The sequence below is a fragment of the Cnephaeus nilssonii genome (genome assembly GCF_951640355.1).
Source record: "Cnephaeus nilssonii genome assembly, chromosome: 20".
Classification (NCBI taxonomy): domain Eukaryota; kingdom Metazoa; phylum Chordata; class Mammalia; order Chiroptera; family Vespertilionidae; genus Cnephaeus; species Cnephaeus nilssonii.
In genome coordinates, this window is record NC_137091.1 from 16,274,498 (window position 1) to 16,296,892 (window position 22,395).

General features: G+C 39.2%; 1 pseudogene across 1 annotated transcript in view; it reads right to left on the reverse strand.

Moving 5' to 3' along the window:
• LOC307092475 (small ribosomal subunit protein eS1-like) overlaps nt 1-21,976 on the reverse strand; it is a 42,570-nt pseudogene extending 20,594 nt beyond the window's left edge. The window contains exon 1 of the transcript in view: nt 21,214-21,976. The product of the transcript in view is annotated as a small ribosomal subunit protein eS1-like (transcript). The remainder of the gene's footprint in view (nt 1-21,213) is intronic.
• Between the last annotated feature and the right edge of the window lie 419 nt (nt 21,977-22,395).

The following is a 22,395-nucleotide window of genomic DNA, read 5'->3' on the forward strand; positions in this document are numbered from 1 at the left end:
TCAAAATTCAAACAAATTGTCCCTGTGCCCGGGAGGCAAAATTCAGGTGCTTAGTTAAATCCATTGTACAGTGGGGAACCTTCGTTTCAAGGATGCCAGCAGCAATGCCCTATTTGTAATTTTAGTAGCTCATGTATTTCTTGGCGAGTGTATTTGCCAACCCTCAGAAATATTTATGCCATTATTTGTTCTACTCAAAGACCAAAATACTTAGCCTCTCAGAATTACATGTGTATGTTTTTTTTGCACCAAGTCTTGATAAACAACAGGGTATGCTAATAATGATCATTATGAGGATGTTTTTATGATAAAAGTACATCTATGCCAAATTCTCTAGGCACCTAAGAACGCCAAACTGAATATATTGCCTAATAAAAGGGCAGCCCAGCTCTATAAATCTCAAGCATAGTGAAGAAAAATTCTCCATAACCACCACCAACTGCATAATAAATAAAGCAACTATTCACCCATGTAAAACAAAGGAAATAAAGAGCTTTAGAAATCACCAGAACTTTGTATCCAAGGACTTCAGAGCAGAAGCTAAAAACCTAGAAAGCTATGACATGCTGAAATGGTCTACTAGGCACTCACAAGTTAGACCAAACCTTTTCTTAGGTCAAGTTTATTGCAGCTGAATTAGACTAGAATATGTGTGCTGGAGTAACATACACACTCCCAAAGTTTCTGTGGCTTCACCTGTCAGATTTAACTTCATTCTTATGCTCAGTGCAACGCAGGTCAGAGGTTTGCAATGCTCACCCACATCAATTTGGAGATCCATGCTGTATCTTGGCTACTTTTCTCTTAGCAACTTTGATACTTTGGTGCTTTTCATTTTCATCAAACAAAGAGATAAGGGAGCATAAAAGACTCACATCTTTTCCCAACTACCTTGAACTAATAATAACACATGCCGATTCTGCTCATAGCCTACTGCCCAGAACTAGCCACACAGCCCTAACTTTACCGGAGAGAGACTGAAATAAGGGAAGTTGCACAGCGAGCACCACTGTTTCACTGTTTTGCTACAGCAGATCTCTTTTAGGCTGGATCATGAATGTCTCACTTTGCCTCATAACCTTATAAAGCTTGAACACAAAACCGTATTTCAAGTGGTAGGATTGTGTCAAAGATCAAGTGGAATAATGGCCATGAAATAATGGGCCTTTCTCAAAGCAGAATCCAAAGGTAAGTTTATATATATCATGAAAAATGTGCATCCTAGTGCCATGGTATCTTTGTTCACATTCTGACAGAAACACTTATTTAAGCTACTTTTTATCAAGCTGCATACTATTTTTAAAGTTTCATATGTCCCATTATTTAAATGGAATCACATATATTTACTCTATAACTATGATGTGTGAGTTATGAGGTTTTCTTTTAGAAGAAGAAAAATAAGTATGGTCAAAATCATTGTCTTTTGTAAGTGTAACATATTGATAGATCGAGTTGAAGGTTTTAGGTCCCTATAGACCCTCGTGAAGTCAGATAGGATGTTTTCAGCACCAAATAACAGATGAGCCAACTTAATACAGATTTAAACAATGAGGACACCCCTTATCTTTCCTAATGCAAGTCCAGAGGAAGGTTAACATGGCAGACTTTGCTAATTCGAGTCTGTGTCACGTCTCCACATTGATTCCTTCATGCTAACTTCATCCTTAGTCTGTTCCAGGTGACATACCCAGATAAAACAGTAAGAGCAAGAAGAAGGGTCATTATTATTCATTGGTTGTCTTCCTTCAGCCTGAAGAAATATTTACATAAATTCTACCCTTCCGTCACTTTCTTGTAAAAATCCCCTCAAAGCTTATTGCCAGAATTGGGTCACATGACTATTCCTAAAGGAATTCTTGGCAAAGGGAATGGGGTTTCCGTAATTGGCTTGGACTCATCATGTCACATGGAAGTTAGGATGGTAAGAAATCAACCAGAATAACACCTAGGTATAACATGGTTTTCAATTCCTGGAGCAGCATCTCCTTCTTAATGGATGGATCCCTTATTCTGATAGCATCTGAACTGGGGTTCTCTTGGAATCTAAAGAAGAATATCAGCTCTGCTATTGCTGTCAGGGGAATCAGACCTGTCACCAGGGTGAGAATCTCAGGTAGACCAAGATTGGGCTAGCCACCTGGGCTTGTGAAAAAACTAGCACATTTAAGATTTAGATTAAAATCTTGACTCAGCCACTAGTGCCATGAATGTTGCAAGATTCTTACAACTCTTTTGTCTCATTTTCTCTCTTTGAAACAGGATATTAAAAGCTAACTCATGAGTCTTTGAGATGATTAAATTAAATAATGCAGAATTTTGGCACATAGTAGGCACTCAATAAGAGTTATTACTGGTAATAGTATTAGCATTAGTATCAGTATGATGAAGAATTAGAAGAGGCACAGCCATTCTCAGTATCTTATCCTCTACCTTTTGTCTCATGCTCATGTTGGGTGTGTAGTACCCTATTTCCTTTCCAACAAACCCTATGTCAATATGGATAGTTCTCATATTTTTATGCAAATGTGGCTTTAAAAGATGTTTATCCTCAATTTTCAAAAATAAGCATTGTTAGGTAAATTGGGGTAAGGCTGTATGATGGAAAGTTAATCAGCCATTAAAAATTATGTTGGTGTAGCATTTTTAATAACATGGAGAATGACTTACAATATAATATTTAAAATGTAATTTAAATATATATATATATATATATATATATATATATATATATATATATGTAATATGATCTCAACTATGCAAAGGAAAATATTCAGAGGGAAAAACTTGAAGGAAAAAGCACCAAATTTAAGAAACTTTGGCTCTCATTGGATATATTACCCAAGCTTTCTTTTTTTGAGCCTATTTTATGTATTTAAATAAAACCATATTGAATATAGAGTTACTATAAATGCATAGATAGATTTAGATATGTAGATACCATTTATTGAGCTCTTACCACACATACCTGGTCTTGTGTTAAACTCATTATATAGGCATTGCCTCATAAATTCTATGCCAGAATCTCAGGGAGTAAGTATAATTATCTCCATCATTAATTCCATATGATGGAATTGGATCTTAGGGGATAAATTACCAATATTACCCACTCTTCTAAGGGACCTGGGATTGGAAACCATAGTGGTTAGTCCCCAACACCCATGATTTTGACTATTCCAAATACCTCCCCTTTATAAAGCAGAGCCTCAAAGATGAATTACTTATTGGGAATATGTAGAGGTAAGTTAAGTACAGAGTCAGGTGATTTTAAAGGTTCCATTCAATGAAGAGAGTTTTTGATTCCATTGAAGAGATAAATGGGAGGCATGGTTTGGATTTGTGAGTGTCCAGCAGAAACGAATGTGCAAGTAGATAAGGAATTCCTGGTTTTTGTAGCAATAGAATGGGGGAGAGTGTAAGAATGTCATGAGAATCAGAAAGTGGCATTTTCATCTTTCTGATTATATTCAACATAGCCACGATAATCATTGGCTACTTCTTTCAGAGACTGTTGTATACTTAACTTCTCAGTCCATAGCTTCCTAGGCATATAACCATGGGACATCAATATACTTGCATTTCAGCTTATGATACCATGTATGGTAACTAAGGGTGCAAGCTACTTTTTCTTGGAATATAAGACATGTGATTTAAAAGTCAAACCATTACAAGTATAAATTAAGCTGAAACCCCAAACAGGAGATACTGAACTCATAAATTTGTGCTGGGGCATTTTTAGTATGTTGATGATTCAATGAAGGATCTGTAATGTGCTACGTAGAGGAAAGATGCCTGAGTTAAATTATATAGTCAGAGTTAAACCTGACCTTCTGCATTTCTGTGGGTGTGTTGTTTTTTTATGTGCACCAATATGATGATCTGGCTGTACAAAGTCTTCCTATGAATTCAGTTAGGCCTTAACTATATATGTTGGAAAGAGCAGACTCCCACAAAAATACCCTGTGCCATTTCTACTAATATCCGTGGATTTTTGTCAGTGTCATGTTGAAGTACAAATGTAAGGACCTTGTTTGTTTATAATAGATATATTTAGGTGATATAAAGTAGACAGAACTCGGGGACTGTAATGTATTCTCTGCAACACATTATTTCTAAATGTCAATCTCAAACCATAGATGCTGCCTGAACTGAAATGTTACCTGGAAGTGAAGTTGGATATGACACTGACACACTGAAGTCTACCAGTTCCTGATATGATGACAGCCGAACTTTGAAGACATTTAGAACTTGGTCACTAGGGAAGTCCTTGCTAAGCATACAATTGATATTATACAGAATATTTATGGTTTCTACCTGCTCTGCACTGAACTCTCCTTCTACTGGTAAAGATACTCAGATTCTGGAGACATTCCCTTCAGTCTTCTGGGTATGCTGAAGCTGACTGATTTTAGTGCCAGGAGTTGAGTATATAACCAGGTTTTCTCTCCTGGAGCCTCACATTTCTCAAAGCTTGATTCAGAGATAGTGAGAGGGCCCAGGCAGGGCCAATCTAGTTGACATTACAAAAAACAAACAAACAAAAAACACATAAAAAAAACACACAGAATTTTTTAAATTTTATTTAAAGGGAAGACACAATTTCTTACTTAACTTAGAGATTAGAGGATATATATTTCTAGCTGCTATGGGACAGGGAAGTAATCAATATGTAAAAATAACTTCTTTTAGGACAAAAACAACACAGAAGCTAACAGAGAGTAAAATGATGAAGAAAAGCCTTATTTCAAATAGGTGGAGTGCGCCCCTGGATCCAGCCCATCCTGAAATCATAACCACATCTGGACTTCTTAATTACATGAGTCAATAGCGACTATTTTGCTTATTCCAGTTTATGTTATGTTCCTTTCATACAAACATAAAACATAAGAATTTGCATTAGTATCAAGGTGTAATATAATATTACGGATTCGTGCACTGGTGGGGGGTCCCTCAGCCTGGCCTGTGACCTCTCGCAATCTGGGACCCCTTGGGGGATATCGGAGAGCCGGTTTTGGCCCAATCCCTGCAGGCCAGGCCAAGGGACCCCACCAGTGCACAAATCCATGCATTGGGCCTCTAGTATGCATATAAGATCTTTAATTAATCTCTTCCTGCCCTTCCCCCACCCCATTCCCTCTGAGATTCATCAGTCTGTTCCATGTTTTCATGACTGTGCATTGAGCGTCTGCCCCCTGGTGGTTAGTGCGCATCATAGTTACCAGCTGAACGGTCTCTTAGGCTTTTATAAGTATAGATATATATAACTATGTTTTATATAATATCTTATATATTATCTATCTATATAAAGAGGAAATATGCAAATTAGGTGGGACTCTGTAATGGGTCACGACCAGACAGGAGGAGGTTGCACACGCAGGTGAGGCCCTGAGCAGAGACGGAGACAGAGACAGGGCGCAGGCAAGCCGTCATGCCTGGCTTGGGCCAGCCCGCTGGAGCTGAAATGGACACGGACAGGGACAGGGGGGCCGGCTCGCAGCCTCCATGGCCAAGCACAGGCCCAGAGAGGAGAGGGGCCCACCTTCCGTGGAAGTGGTGCGGCTCCAAACAAATACCATATGAGTTCACTTATATCTAAAGAGCAAAGCAAAGAAACAAACAAAATAGATACAGACTCATAGATACAGAGAACAAACTGACAGTATCAGGGGGACGGGCGGATGGGAGGCTGGGTGAAAAAGTTAAAGGATTAAGAAGTACAAATTGATAGTTACAGAATACTCACAGAGATGTAGGTTACAGAATAAGGAATATAGTCAATAATATCATAATAATTATGCATGGGTCAGGTGCGTGCTTCAAGCACTGGGGAGGGGAGGGGCCATCTGTAAAATACATGCTTTTCTAGATACTGTGCTATACATCTGAAACTAATGCAGAATGGTTTCTAATGTAGACTGTAATTTGGAAAGAAAATAAAAACATATAATAATATATTATATCATATATATTATAATATATCCTATTATATTATATCATATTAGATGTGGGCTGGTATGAAAGAGAGTTTTAAAATATTTAAAAAATTAGACTGGTAAACGGCAAAATAGTGTTGTAACTTGTGCACCAAAAATAAACAAAATGTATTCATAGTGTTTTGTTGTCAAGTAGAACCTTTTGCTTTGGAATTCATAAAAGGAGCCAGGATCTCTTGTAACAAATTATAGAAGATACCAAGTTTCAGGCCCTTGGAAGTGGGTGGGCATTTAACTTGATGAGTCAAGAACAGCTGATAACTGCCTTCAGCTGTCAGTGATTGTGTCGGTTATAAAAGAGAAAGTGATCCCAGACAAAAACCAGTGTAATGAACCACTGCACTGAGACAGAAAAGACAACGTGTTCAAGCTTATCAGAGACTTCTGCTAGAAGCATCAAAACACAGCGTGCGCGGATTGATCTGCACCGAGCATGCCCCCGCTAAGCTTGGGTAAATTCCAGATTTGTTCCTTGAGAAAGGAGAACCTCACAGCTTCATCACAGATTGTATGTTGCACACTCATGAAAAGACTGCAACACCCATTCATCATAATCAAAGCACACTTTGCTTACAGCCGTGAACATAGTCAACATCAAGGAAGGGTGTGCTCTCGGTTATCATTGATTCCATCTGTTTCTTTCCTTAAGAAATTGATAGAGAGCGTGGCTTTTCTTCTCCCTGAAGAAGTGAGCTGACTTCCTTAAAGATAATTACTTGCATTTTTTTTTCCAAATGTGCAAAATGAAAATCTGTTTCCTTGTCAGTGAGACAATAGATTAGTTGACCTAGAAGTAAGTGTATAGCAGATAAACTCAAATACTTAAAATGACTAAGTACACATTAGTCAAAACTGAGATTAAGACGATGGCTAGAGGGAAGCTCCATCATTAGGAAACTCGATGTGGCTCTAAGGACTTGGAAAATGTGATTATTTCACTGCCATTTTTTCAAAGGAAAGGGTAGTCATGAAAAAAGAAGAAATGCCCTCTGCATGTGAAGTGACTGCATATGAAACATTTGACGTCTCTTTCCATGGATGTTTCACATCAGTGTGTGTGTATGGCGGGTGGAGGGGGGGACGGCGGGGGGAGTGAAGAGGCAGGGGGATATGTGCTGAACCCTTTGCCAATATTGATGGGAGAGATGCAGCACATGAAGTGTGAGCTTTTACACTGTTGTGTCCCAAGTATTAGCATCTAGAACTGAGCCTGGCACATAGGAGCTCAAGAATATTTTGTGAAAGAAAGGATGAGGGAAGAGTCCATTGTTGCACTAGAAGAGAATGATATTGAAATTTGAGAATGTCTAATATTGCAGAAATATCATCTTTGCAAATATAATGCTGCAAACCTGGGTACCAGAAAGCATTATCATCACTTTGCACATCTAAGCAAAGACCTGGAACCACTTAAATGTGAGCAATGATGTGCACCTGTCTACTTCAACAAGGTTCCTCATTTTCCCCAAAGTAGTCATAGACAAAAGTTCTAACAGAAGAGGGATTGGCCTAGCAAAAAATAAAATTAAGAATAGACAAGAAATAGCAAGTTTGACAATGTTTTATGCATTATTAGAATTCTCTTGAAAATGAAAGAAAAATATAAAGATAAACCTTTCATTGCTTACTCATGTCATATATCTAAAAGCTATAATTAACTAATTCCTCAAGCATTTTTAGGAAGAGTTATTAGGACATCCTTTGAGAACCAAAAGTGGGGCTTTGGGGAAGGCTGCAGTAAGGTTGGGCACCACAGATGTGAAACAAGTGAGCACCGAGGTCTAAAATTCGCAGAAGCTGTCAGAAAGTAGAGGCGGATCCCTTGCAGGTTGCCATGCAATCCTTTCGGACAACCTCTGACCTTGCAGAGCCAATCTGAAGGAGTTGGGAGACTACACTTAGCTTCTGCTCTGTCCCTTGCCCTCTGCTTCTTGCTGTGCCAAGACCTCAGTTAACCCTGGACTCTCATTCTCAGGATTCCACTGAGGAAGTCATAGGGTTCCACCTCCACAGGGAAGCCAGGCAGCTGCCATGGGCTGGGCCTCTGCATTGGGGTGTGAGTGCTTAAGTGAGCTGGAGAGCCCAGTGTCAGGATGGTGGAGGCATGCGCTTGTAGGGAGAAAAACAAAATGATTCTAGGGATTTGTTAACTTCAACCTCATGGATTGGTCTTAGCCCTAGAAATGAATGAATATAAGCCCAGTGCTAGAGCTACCTAAAATAGTAAGTGATCTTGTTTTCATCTCCTCAGCCAGGTGTAGCTGGGGGAGAAATCTTGTGTATATCCCAGCCATTTCTCCATCCTTTTCATGGGCATCTCAAAAGGTAATGCACAGGAGTGGGCTTTAGATGGCCTAGGAAAGCATCACACTGGTGTACAGATGAGGGTACACCAGCCCATATGAGTCTCAGCACCCCCCTTGAAACTTCAGGGACCACTCCTTTGGCCTCAGTGCACCAGGGTTTAATTTAATCTTCCTTCCCAAGACTGCACAATGAAATTCACATTTCTTTCTGTTATTCTACTCATTCTACATGGCATTTATCTTTTTACCTGCCAAATACCTCCTTTTTAAAAATTCCCTGCTAAGTGTAATTGGTGGCTAGCTCATGGTGGGTCAAACAATAGCTTTGTGAATGTTGCTGAGGGAAAAATAATGTCCAAAGTGAGGAACATGAACTTTCTACTCTGTGACCGTGGCTGTCTCACACCTGGAGTGTTAGTTTTCATTCTGGGTACCACACTAAATACACTTTGACAAGCAAATTGTGTTCAAATGGCAAGAATGGAGGAAAACAAATATACTTTTAGGAAAAATTAAGGAACTGGAGCCCAGAGAAGAAAATGAACGAGAGGATATGAAGGTAAAATGGGTATATTTGAAGACGTATCCAATGAAGGTAAGACCTTTTTCCCCCCAGTAATTTTCAAAGTTTGAATATATATCTCAATAAATTAAGATTACTTTGTAAAGACCAGATTCATCCTCAAATAAATGGAAACACATTCTTTATAGGATATAGTAAAATCCCAGTCACTAGATGGTTACTGAGATCTTGCAAAAGCATCCCAATAGGATGTTGTGGAGGAGGAACCAGTAAAGGAGGGCCCTGGCCAAGTTCAGCCTGCTTGCTGCTGGTGTTATTGGGACTTACCTCAGCCTTTCATTTACATAGTCTATACCTGCCTTAATTCTATAAAGATCTGAGCATTTGCAATTGAGACTATATGGCTCCAACACTCTACACTACTTACTATCTGACTCTTTAAATAAAAAAGTTTGCTAATCTCCACTGTAGAAGAAACTCAAGTGTGCACACTAAGAAAGACCCTGAGAGGTTAAATTTTCTGACTTTGGCTTGCTGATTTTTTTTTTAAAAGAGAGTAATCTCTATTTGGAAGCAATGGAGAAGAAAATGATTTAATTTCTAAAAATATTTTGCAGAAACACACCCTTATGAATAAGTACTATAAAGGGAATTATAGCTTGATGGAGAATTTATGGATTACCTCATTAAAATAATCATGAGTGGGAGGCATTAATATTCCAAGTTTAACTGTTCATAATAGCTACTGCAAAGTCATTTTCATGATCATCAACAAAATATTATTACCTTGTTCTTTCTGCAATACATGGAAGAATTTCAGATCTCATCTCTGTAATGTATGCATACAAAGCACATTGATGGAGGGAAGCAAGTCAGAGGAAGATGCAATTTTTAAGAAATAAATGATAGATCTCTGTATAATAAAGTGTACTCCAATTTTTATAGAACCTTATTCATAGTCCCGGAATACGTTTGAAAGGTTCAGGCATGTTTTTACTGTACCTGAAGTCAAGTAAGCCCTTTAATTGCAAACATTATGTTCATTTCCATATGCTCATAACTTCCAAGATGGTGAGTAGCAGACATTTTGCAAGATTTATTGCAGTGTTATTTCCTGTAGGCATTCGTTTGTTGAGTTTTTATGTCGTGAATGCATTTCTAATTGGGATTATTTACATAGGCATCTGGGCCCAGTTAGGGGTGGAAGAGAGGGACAGGGAGACTCAGGTTTAGCTGACTTCCCATTGGAGTTAACATTTTCTGCAGTAGAGCCCAGTTCACATTATGTCATTTCTGACACTGTTTTGGTGTGACATAGGCAGCTTTAATGGTTCCTTCTGGCTCTTAGTGTCTATAATTCCATAGCACAACAAAATTTATCTTTACAAACCCCTGGGTATATGTTAAAGGAAAAAGGAGGAGAATATAAAGAGTCTACAAACCACTAGTTTAGATGGAATATTTGTTGATTTTGTCAGTTGGGTTAGAATGTGAAGGAAAGAACAAATCTAAATAAATGGAATTTATTGTTTTTATTTATATTTTACATTTATTGTTGACACCGTTATAGATGTCCCCATTTATCCTCCCTTCACCCACTTCTACCCAGTATCTGCCACCCTCCCCACCAGCCATCATTACACTGTTGTTTGTGTCCATGGGTAATGTTTGTATGTTCTTTGGGTAATCCCTTCACCTTCTTTCCTCCAGTTTCCCCTACTCCCCTCTGCTCGGATTCTTGTCAGTCTGTTCCATGTATCCATGCCTCTGTTTATATTTTGTTGGTCAGTTTACTTTGTTCATTAGATTCCACATGTGAGTGAAATCACATGGTACTTATTTTTCTCTGACTGGCTAATTTCACTTAGCATACTGTTCTCCAGGTCCATCCATGCTGTCACAAAGGGTAACATTTTCTTCTTTTTCATGGCCAACTAGTATTTCATTGTGTAAATGCACCATAGCTATTTAATCCAATCATCTACTGATGGACAGTTGGGCTATTTCCAAATTTTGGCTATTGTACATAACACTGAAATGAACATAGGGATGCATATATTCTTTCTGATTGGTGTTTTGAGATTCTTAGGATATACAGTATGCCCTCGGATTACGTAGGAGATCCGTACCTAAGGCGCGACATAACACGATTTTCGCCTTAAGTCGGAACTCACCTACATAAGCACCTACGTCACTCGCATGGAGCACATGCACAGCAGTAACGAAGTAAAACAGTAAAAAAAAAAAAAAAATTAAAACAAAGATAATAATTCCTGACTTTTACTTGTGGTAAATAAATAATAAAAAACATAAAGCACATATGTATATATGTCGAAATGACGCAACTTTTTTTTTTATAAATAAATGGGAGATGGTGATGTAACCACGAAACGACGTATGTGGAATCCAACATAACCTAAGGATTGTCTGTATTCAAGAAGTGGGACAGCTGGGTCAAAAGGCAATCCCATTTTTAATTTTTTGAGAAAACTCCATACTGTTTTCCATAGTGGCTGTACCAGTCTTCATTCCCACCAACAGTGCATGAGTTTTTCTAATACTGACTGTGCCCATTCCTGTGGGGACCTTCATAAAATAAAGATTTAAAAAAAATAGTTCATACAGAGATTTTGTCTGGAAACTATTACTACACATTCATAATTTGGGCATTCCTCCTCCAAGTCAGCTACTAAATCAAATTCCTTTGCAAACACCACTGTCAGTCTGGATATCTATCTTGCCTGAAATAGTTTGGCAATTCCAACTTAACAGCCAAATAAAGAATAACAACAAAAATTGCATTTATAAGTCTAAGTCTACAATGGACTGAATAGTTCTCACTCTGGGGTCTTCATTGACAAATATCTCACAGAAGAGGAACAGAAACATCTGATAGGAAGGATGGGGGACTGACTGGGGAGAGACAAGTGAAGAAGTGGACAAGGACAGGGCCTGCAGAAACTGGAGTTATCTATCCATTTATCCATGCTGGTGATGTGCATTTAGCAGGAATTATGGTTAAGACAGAAGTTGTTTAATGGTGGCAGAGAAGTAAGCATATACCAAGTGTCAGCTTGAGAAAGAGGAATTTCCTCTCCTGACTGCAATTTTTAACCCTGAGGCCATCTAGTTTTTCAATGTCCTTGTGCAGTCTATACTAAAAAGCAATGGAAAGTTACAAACGCAGGGCCTGCCCCACATTCTGCCCTGTTGTGTAAGATACTGTGTGCTTTGTTTATCAATTCTGACATAAAAGACAACCCCCAAATGGAGTGGCTTAAAGCAATAACAATCTACTCATTCTTATGATGCTGAGCTTGGCTGATTGGTTCTTCTCCATGTGGTGTTGACTGAAGAAGAACACCATATGGTTTATTCTGCTGGGAGCTTATAGACCTGGAACATTCTAGATCAGTGATGGCGAACCTATGACACAAGTGTCAGCACTGACACGCGTAGCCATTTCTGATGACACGCGTAGCCATTTCTGATGACACGCGGCTGCTGAGGCGGCCGCACACCGAGGATGAAACATTTGCTGCTCCTGAGGATGAAACATTTGCTGCTCCTGAGGATGAAACATTTGCGAAATAATGTTTTTTCCTCAAAGTGAAACACTACCCGAGTTATGCTCAGTTTTTTGGCGAAGTTTGACACACCAAGCTCAAAAGGTTGCCCATCACTGTTCTAGATGTTCCTCCAAGGTCTGGGATCTTAGTTCTGGCTGTTGTCTATTCTACATGTGGCCTCTTGTGGTCTTCCTGGTCTGTTCTTATTCAGTAGCTCAGATCCACACTGTTTTAAATGAAAGCAAAAGTTGACACTGAACATACCTCTTAAAGGGCTAGTCTTCGATCTGGAACAGGGCTATTTCTGCCACATCTATTAGTTTATATAATGCCAGTGTAAACACACTCAGTCACTTGATACAATTTTCTGTATTATTTGAGCTTTCCTTGGAGATAATCTACTATACTCTGGTTAATGGAAGAATTCAGAAAATACCAAATTGCAATTATATAAAACTATTTTCCATGTGTATGTTTTATTTAAGGAGTGGGTAAAAGATGTTTCAATGTATAGGAAGAAGACCAAATAGAGACTTGGTTCTGTGGAGTTTGAAGAATGAAAATGGGGAAATTAGAGACACTCCCTGCAGTCACAGAAGTTTGGAAAATGCTCGAGTGGACTTAAGTCAAACAAAAACTCCTTACTTCTGAGACCTGCAGAATTTCTGCAGGACTTCTCAGAGCTTATAATCCTATATAATAAAAGGCTAATATGTAAATAGACCAAACAGCAGAACAACAGTAACAACTGAACAACTGGTTGCTATGACGTGCGCTGACCACCAGGGATTGTGCGTGGAACATGGCGGGCGTCAGCCATGGCGGAATGGTGGAGCAGGTGAGTGGGGGCACCAGACCAAGGTGGGGTGCCAGTTGCTGTCATTGGGGCAAGCTTCTGGTGGGTACTGAAAATTCTTTGCTCCAGCGAATGCCGTGGTCCTGCCCAGCGCTCACACCTGCTGCCAGCACCAGCCCCGCTCGCACCCACTGCTGGTGCTGGAGCCACTGCTCACACCCACTGCCATTGCTCAGCACCATCAGTGGGTGCAAGCAGCAGCTGCTGGCCTCGATTTCCCCTCAGGGCTTCTCCACCTCCCCTGGCTCCTGAGGCAAGATTGGGGCTAGCAGCCGCCTCTTGCACCTCTTGCACTCGCTGCCGGCGACAGCCCCGCTCACACCTGCTGCTGGTGCTGGAGCTACTGCTCGCACCCACTGCCAGTGCCAGCCCCACTCGCACCCACAGCTGGTGCCAGAGCCGCTGCTAGCATCTGCTGCCAGTGCCTGGCACCGGTCCGAATCACTGGTGCGAGCAGTGCTACTGGCCCTGATCACTGATGAGGGCTTCTCCACCTCCCCCTGCTCCTGAGGGGCAATCAGGGCAGCAGCAGCCATTCACACCCACTGCCGGCACCGGCCCCAATTACTCTGCACCTTCAGAGGGTGTGAGTGGGGCCAGCACCATCAATGTGTGGGAGCGACAGTGGGAGCGGGGCTGCCAGCAGACAGGGAACTGGAGGCTGTGGCGGGAGGGGCCGGGCAGCAGTGCAGAGGATGGGTTGAGACCCACCCCTGTGCCTATTTCAGCCTTGCGGCCCACAGTCCCTTTCAAGGTGCACAAATTCAAGCACTGGGCCTCTAGTATGCTATAATATTCATTATTCTCTTAAAAATAATTAATGTATGATAAAGCATTCCTAAATGCATTTGATCATAGATCTCTTTTTTCATAGAGCACTTTAAGGGATGCCCAAATTATGAAGTGTTCTATGAAAAGCGTTCTGGGAAGTGCTGAAGCAACATGAGAGAGGGCCAGATAAATGTTACCCAGCACCTGCTCTCTGAGGCCTTAGAGAAGTAAGGAAAGGGAAAGCTCAGTGAGCATAATGGAACATGGAGGAAAATGCCCTGAATTTGGAGTCAGAACACCTGCCTTTCATTTCTAGCCCTGCTGAGTGTCACTGAGCCAGTGACTTCATCTTTCCTATCCTCAGGCTTAGGGAACAGAAATAATAGTGATACATTTCACACAGATGGGTCAAGAGTCCAACTGAGATAGGAAATGTGGTTTTGTGTGAGGTATAGTTTCTAAGTTTTTCATTATGAGAGTACTGTTTCTATTATTTTTCTATTAACCCTATGATCTAAGTTTGCTTACCAAACAATGGTCAAGTAAAGATATAAGGGTAAACCTGGTCCACTGTAAGTATTTATGCACATCTTAGTTTAATTTTAAAAATTGATTTTAGAGAGAGGAAGGAGGAGAGAGAGAGAGAGAGAGAGAGAGAGAGAGAGAGAGAGAGAGAGAGAGGGACATAGATGTGAAAGGGAAACATCAACTGGTTGCCTTCCTCACACTCCTGAAATGGGATTGAACCCACAACCTAGGCTTGTGCCCTGACTGGGAATCCATCCTACTATCTTTTGGATGACACTCCAACCAACAGAGCCACCCTGCCAGGGCAGTTTAATTTTTTAATTAACAACTTTTAAGGCAAATTCCATCTTTGGTCTCTCTGGTGGCAGCATTATCACAAGACTTTATAGTGTCAATTTAGAAGAGGGTAATTAGATCTCCTGCTGGCCATTTCTTTTAACTCTTTGTTTTGAAATCTGCTATTCTCTTCATCTTTATTCCTGGCACTGCTTTCTACAAAAGAGCATGGCAAGGAGGGGAGAAGATAGCAGTCATCTCAAACCACAATGGTCTGGAGGCACGCTTTAAAAGTGGTGTAAAGAAAACTTTTAAAAACTGTAAATTACTGGCCCAGCCTGGGTGGCTCAGTGGCTGAGCATCAACCCATGAACTAGGAGATAGTTGCGACTCGTGACATGCCCTCTAAGCCTAGTTCAATTCCCCATCAGGGCATGTGCCTAGGTTATGGGCTCGATCCTCAGTGTGGGGCGTGCAGGAGGCAGGGGATCAATGATTCTTTCTTATTATTGATATTTCTTTCTCTCTCCCTCTCCCTCCCCCTTCTCTAAAAATCAACAAAAATATGTTTTAAAAAGAAAAAAAACACACCCCAAAACATGTTAATTATTGGCACTTGTACCCATGCCAGTGATTTTACCTTCCACATTGCTACCAGGAAACCTGAGTATTTTCTTTCCTTCCTTCTCTCCCTCCCTCCCTTCCTCTCTAGCACACCTCTGTCAATCTTCAAGGGTATATTCATTCCACTCCGTAAGACCGGTTTCCTTCATGTCCTGAAGTGAGCTGCGTCAAGACTTTGAATAGTTTTGTTAGCATCATCTGCCATAAGAGAATCTGACATTTGCCATTATTGAACAGTCCTTTGCCTTGTGAAATCTCGAAGCGAAAGTCACATGAAAGCTGAAATCAGGTCCTGAGGTATTTCAAACCCAGCCTTAGCATACAATAGGAGCTTGGTACTTTTTGTGGGATGTGTTGATTGTGCTGCTGCTTACAGGAGAATGTGGGACTTACAGTTATTTGTCCTATAATATGGTAGGAAAACAAATTCCACGGTGTATTTTTTTTTTTTAGAGACTGAAAAATGTGCATTACTGTCTTAAAGTCTCTGACATGCCCTAAAGCCAAGAAACATTTCTCTTATTGTAACTCAGAATTGTTACATGGCTGCCTCCCAATACCCAGGAGTTGGAGAAATGTAGAGGGGACTGGAAAACCTGCTCTAAAATTTCCCAGAATTCTGCAGCTTATTAATTCAATTATTAGAAATTCAGTCTTTTCCCGAATTTGTCTTATTTTTGTTTAATACTTTCTGCAAATTCTATAACCCCTTATTGCCCCCCCCCCCAAAAAAAAAAATTCTTGGCCTGCTTGGATCTAGCAATTAAGATATAATTTATAATTGTGTGTGGGGTGGTTTCCAAATTTTTCATTATCAAATTACTGTCTTTATTCTATTAATCTCATGACCTGAGTTTACTTACCAAATAAACTGCATTTATTAATAGCTCATTGGCTTCCTTAGATTGTTAGGCGTTTCACTCAGAGCCTTACCAGCAAGAACTAACTAATGACAGAGACTGCATATAATTTCAACCCAAAATTAAAATAAAATAAAACGTGTGTGATTGTTTTATTAGTTAAACTGTACAATCTAGTTAGAAGTAATTTTTTTTAAACATGAAATGCAGCTTAGAAACCCAAATTCAGGCTGTGGAAATCACCAGGCATCTGGAGCAGTGGTTCTCAGCTTTGCACTTGGAATCTTCCAGAGAGCCTTGGAGAAGAAGGGTCGGTGCCTAAGCCTCATCCCAAAGCATTTCGTTCTGAATCTCTGAGATAGTATTTTTTTAAGGGCCTCCAGATTATTCTCAGTTGCAACAGAGATTAAGACTCTCAACCCCTGCTAATACAAATTATTTAAATCACACAGATGAGACACGTTTTCATAAAGATGGAGTTACCTGCTTTGACAAAGACAGTTAAACGCACTGACCAGTAATGGGTCAGCTCATTCAGGGTCACTGTTCTCTTAAAAAAAAAAAGAGTTTTTTGGTTTCATCTCCTCTCTTGTGTTGTTTTATAATCTTTATTGTAAATTAAACCTTCCCAGAGCAATCATGGGATGTAAGTGGATGTTAGAATTTAGAATTTGGATAAGAATCCAGAAACTAACTCTTCTTAGCTACACTAATTACTTAGGGCAACTTATTTAACTTCATCTCTCTCACATTTAGTTTCAACATTTTTATCCCAATCAAAATACCTGTGTCACAGGCTTCTGTGAAGGAATAAACAATAAAATACAGCCAAAGCAGCCAGGACAGTTTCAGGTACATAGTCAATACTCAATAAGTGGTAGTTGATTCTAGATTATTAATTTCAATATAGCTCTTCTTATTTTTAGGATAAGTGCCAATGCTATGCTTCACAATTAAGCAGGGAAGACACAGAGTAGAAAACTTTATTTTAATTAGAATGCTGAAATTGTATCAATGTATTTTGATAAATAAGCAACATTTCACTCTACCTGACCAAATATTACCAGGTAAATTAATGATTATTTATTAATGTGGTTGTTATTTTTTTGATAGAAACATTTGCATGGTTCAGTCTGAGAAACTAAACTTTGTTCTTATGGCTCCTCATGATCTGGGATTAGTAGGAGTGACATTAATGATCTTCCTTTTTACATTTAATACAAATTTGAAGAAGGACACGATATTAACTAAATATATGCACAGTCTAAGAAGGTTAAACAAAACAATTCCTTAGTCATATGTTAATACATGTAGATCTATAATTTTTTAATTCAGTTTGTTTTTTAATTTTTATTTTTCCAGTATTTGAGAAATTTTCAATTTTCTGAAGACAAATCTCTTAATCCTTTCTGCTGTCATTTTATTGCTTAGTAAGTAGAAAAGTCCTGCCTCTCCATGATTTATTAGTATGTGCTTCTTATTTAAAATATATCTTTCTGAATTTTACATTATAATTTAATCTATTTGGAATTAATTTTAACATATGTTCTGATACAAGGAACCAATTTGATTTTTAATACCAGTGGTTAGAAACTATTTGCCATATACAAGTAATTTTGAATTCTTTTCATGATATTTATGCCATTTTATTAAGCCAGTCAGAGAAAGATAAGTATCCCATGACCTCACTCATGTGGAATCTAATGAACAAAGTAAACTGATGAAGAAAAATAGATCCAGAGACACAGAAGCATGGAACAGATTATCGAACCTCAGAGGGAAGGCAGGGGAAGGTGGGTGGGTGGGAAGAGACCAATCAAGGAACTTGTATGCATATATGCATAACCCATGGACACAGACAATAGGGTGGTAAAAGCCTGGGGTAGGGGGACAGGGCAGGCTAGAAGATGTTGATGGGGGGAAAAGAGGGACATATGTAATACTTTCAACAATAAAGATTTTTTAAAAAAATAAAGTAGGTTTATGGAGATAATATATAAAGTCAGCATGGCACACAAGGTTCCTAAAAGTTCAGACATAACTCCCTTCTCTGACATGCAGCCCACCACCCTACATTAGCTATTGGTTCATAGAAAGCATACGCCAGTACAGGGAACATCCACCTGATCCCCGATTCTGCTATGTCCCTTCTTTTAGGACCTGACACTCTTATACCCACTGATGCCTCCTCTTCACCTGGTAAATTTATAAAAAAGAGGAAGGGAGGACAAATACTGTCTGTCAGACATTTTCTACATGCCTGACAATATTCATAATTATTTCTGTATCATTTTATTCTCACAACATTTTTTGAGTGGAATTCTCTTCCTATTTTCATACCAGACATTCTAAATTTTCTAGATGTTGAGAATTTGGCCAAGTCATGCAACTGGCCAGGCGTCAAAGGGGATTTTTTTTTTTATACTGTAACTTGTCTTAAGCCAAAGCCCACTTCCTTATAGTCAATATTATTTTGCTTCTCATTTTAGCAACTTCACACAGTCTGCTTGCCAGCTCAGACTTCTCTAGTCATCCACACTCCAACATACACATATTACTAGGCATCACTTATATAGCATGTACTATACTATGGGTGTTGATACCCACTCACTTAGGATTTTATGAGCTTCTTCATAAAAGGTGTGTTCAGCCATCAGCATGGGGCTGGATACAGACTAGATGTGGTAACAATATATATTGGATAAATGGATGGATGGATGGATGGATGGATGGATGGATGGATGGATGGATGCAATTTGATCACACAGTTGTTGTCTGCTATTATTTTGCTTTCTATTTCAGTTATATTACACCTTTCAGAATAAAATTCATTATAATGCATATATCATCCAAAATGGTTTAAAATGTGTTTTTTTTTTTACTTTTAATTAAGGCATAGAGTTACAGTTGTGTGAGTGATATCTCTGCAAGAGATAAATTCTATTCTCTTTAAGTATACACTGAAAAGTTTACATAGGAATTGTTTCTAAGCTATGAAATTATTTACTGCTGCTGTGAAGAGAAAACAAAATCAATTTCCCTCCCAAAATTTATGAGTGGTCTAGATAGAGCTTAGGTACTACATCTCTCAAGGAGATCTTTCTATAGACCCTTGCTGTGGCTGTATTTCTTTTGAATTACACTTTACATTTCCTAATCAGCTCTATCCAGACATAAAGGTAAAATTTATGATAAAAACAGAAAAGCCAAAATCCTTGATTTTCATTGTTTTGAATAAAACACTTGATGACAAAATTGTGCAACAGTAGCTTTTCCCCATTAATCGTGTTATTTCTATATATTTTTGTAAGTTGGAAAAATAAAAGTGGATTTTCCACATGTTATTCTGTCAAGTCTAAGGCAAGGAAAGTTTCCTGCATACCTAGCATCAGAAACACATTTTTAAACATTTCTTTATCCGTACCCTCCTTTTCCAGCACACTCATTGTAGTATATTTGATATTAGAAAAAATGAACAATAATTTATTTTATCATCACCAATGCTCTAATGTTATAAATTTGGTCTAGATTACATCTCTGACAAAGACAGGTTAGATATGTTAGAGAAAACTATTCCCACTTTTCATTGTGAATACGGAAAATTCACGGATAGCAAAAAACACTCTAAGAGTTGACTTAGAATAAATCCATTTTACAATTAAAAAAAAGTTATTCAATGGCATGGCCATTTTGTCCTGGATAAAACTTCCATTTGACTCGGCGGACTTAGTGAAGCAATCTTCCCTCTGCATCCTGGGAGCTCACCATCATCCAATCCTTTGAAGGCCTGAGTAGAAGAAAAAGTTGGGAGGCAGAATGAATTCCCCTTTGCCTGAGTTGCAGCATCCATCACCTCTTTCTTGCCCCTACTGTTCCTGGCTCTCAGGCTCCCAGACTTGCACTGAATTACACTACTGGCTCCTGGGTCTCATCTGTAGACAGCAGACAGCAGGACTTCTCAGGCTCTATAATTATGTGATCCAGTTGCTTATAATAGATCTGCTTAATCAATCTCCTATTGTTTCTATTTCTGTGGAAAACTGAAACATGATGTATTCTCATGCAGAAGAGCAGTGTGTGATGCTAAACTGCCCTGGTTGAAACCATCCCAGGGATTGGAGACCTATCCAATTACCTCTCTCCTAAATCCAACCATAGAGCTCCTCAACTCCACAGACTATAGTAGAAAAGCATGGATTTAAGTCCCATCACTTCCTTCTAAAGGGGTGGAAATGGAGACTGAGAGAAGTTAATGGACCAGCCTGAAATGGGGGACTTACTAAGTCAAGCTTTTGTACCTTGGTTTCCAATTTGAGAACTTTGAAAATAAAATTAAAGTATCATTTCCAATGGGAAGAAACTGGAAACATGGGAATCACATCACTGTGAAGTAACTTGAGAATTTTAGGAGGGGAAAAGAGGTCTCTTTTGTGCCAACCTTCTAATTCTCAGAATTTTAGGAGGGGAAAAGAGGTCTCTTTTGTGCCAACCTTCTAATTCTCAGGACAGAGATTTTAATGTGGAGAATACAGATAACCTAATTTTTCATTCCTTGCCACAAATCATAGAATAATTTAATATGCTCTATGTCATTTGTAAAAATGGCCTAGACCCTAGGGGATAAAAAGTATGGTATTTTAAAACCACATGAGTGAGGCAAAGTCTATTCCTGTCCATTGCTGGTCTCACTGTAATATGCATAATATTTGCTTCAGTCAGATATTTTATGAAGGGAAGGTCTGTTCATCCTCTCATTGGCTCTTTAGGATAATATTCTATTCTCTTTTTATAAATAACAAATAATATTTTTATCTGTACCATTAAATGTCTGAATTTTAAACAGATTCTAGGACAGGGGGGTTCATATCCATCAGTGCATTCAATTTTAGCACCTGCCTCATCCCCAGAACTTCAACCTTCACCATGGAGCTCCATGAGTTTCCCCAGTTCAAATTTGGGCTTCTTCAGCGTTTTGACTTTTCTAACAAGACATCATGGAGCAGATAAATATGTTGGCAAGCCCTTTCTATGTCTTTTCCAATGCTGTCTGGAATCAATGTACTGACCGCTTCTTTCAGGTCATTTGTCTGCAACTCTCAGGTCATGATTTTCATCATCTTCTTCCAGATTTGATGAACCTGTTGATGCTGAGCACGAGAGGTCTTCTGAATCTGATTGCTGCATTTTTTAAAAATTATTTTTTAGTAAAGCCAACACAGAATAGATGAAGCAAATAAACATCCATAGTCTGGACATCAACATGACCTTCAATCATGGTCTGCCATTTTTTGACTATGGTCTGCCATTTTTTGCACATTTTGTCACAGGTAAGCTCCATGCCATGGAAATTAATCCGGCAGTTTTTGCCCTGAACATCTTCAGCGATTTTCTTGAATTTTCTAAGTGCAACTTCATCATTCTGTAGCTCAGCTAAGCTCACTTCAAAAACACAACTCTTGATACCATCAGAGGTAAGCTCGGTTCCTTGGGTTCTCATAACTAGTGTTTTTCCAGTATTTCTTACATTGAACAAAGCTGGGGCTTCCACATCACAGCAATCTTCCTTAGGAAATGGATCAACCACTTCTCAGCTCCCTTGCTGCTGCCTTTCCTAAGGAACTGTTCTTGCTGCCTGCCATGGTGCTGCTCAGAGAGCCCGAGGTCTGTTTTCATCACGTACCAGTAGAGACAGATGGCCCAGAGTGCTTTTTGTTTGTTTGTTTTCCCTTTGTTTTGGGTACTTGACAATAAACAGAGCACATGGATTTATTTTGGCCTCACAGTTCATTTCAGTGCTGGTCAACCTCCCTTTCAAAGTCGATGGGACTCTCCCTGTTGCAGGGTTCAACTTTGCTGTACAAGAAATGCCTGTTTACTCTCTCCAGCTCCTGGTCCTCTGATGCTGTGTATGGTTGGACAGGATGGAAATTTATAGCTGGATGAGCCATTGCAAGAGTTCTTTATCACCAAGACCATGACACCACTTTTACTTATGACTTTTTTCTACCTTCAGAATTGCAATTGTCCATCATTTTAGTTTACTTCCTGCCCAATAGTTTTCTTGAAGTTTCACACTTTCCTTAAAAAGGAAA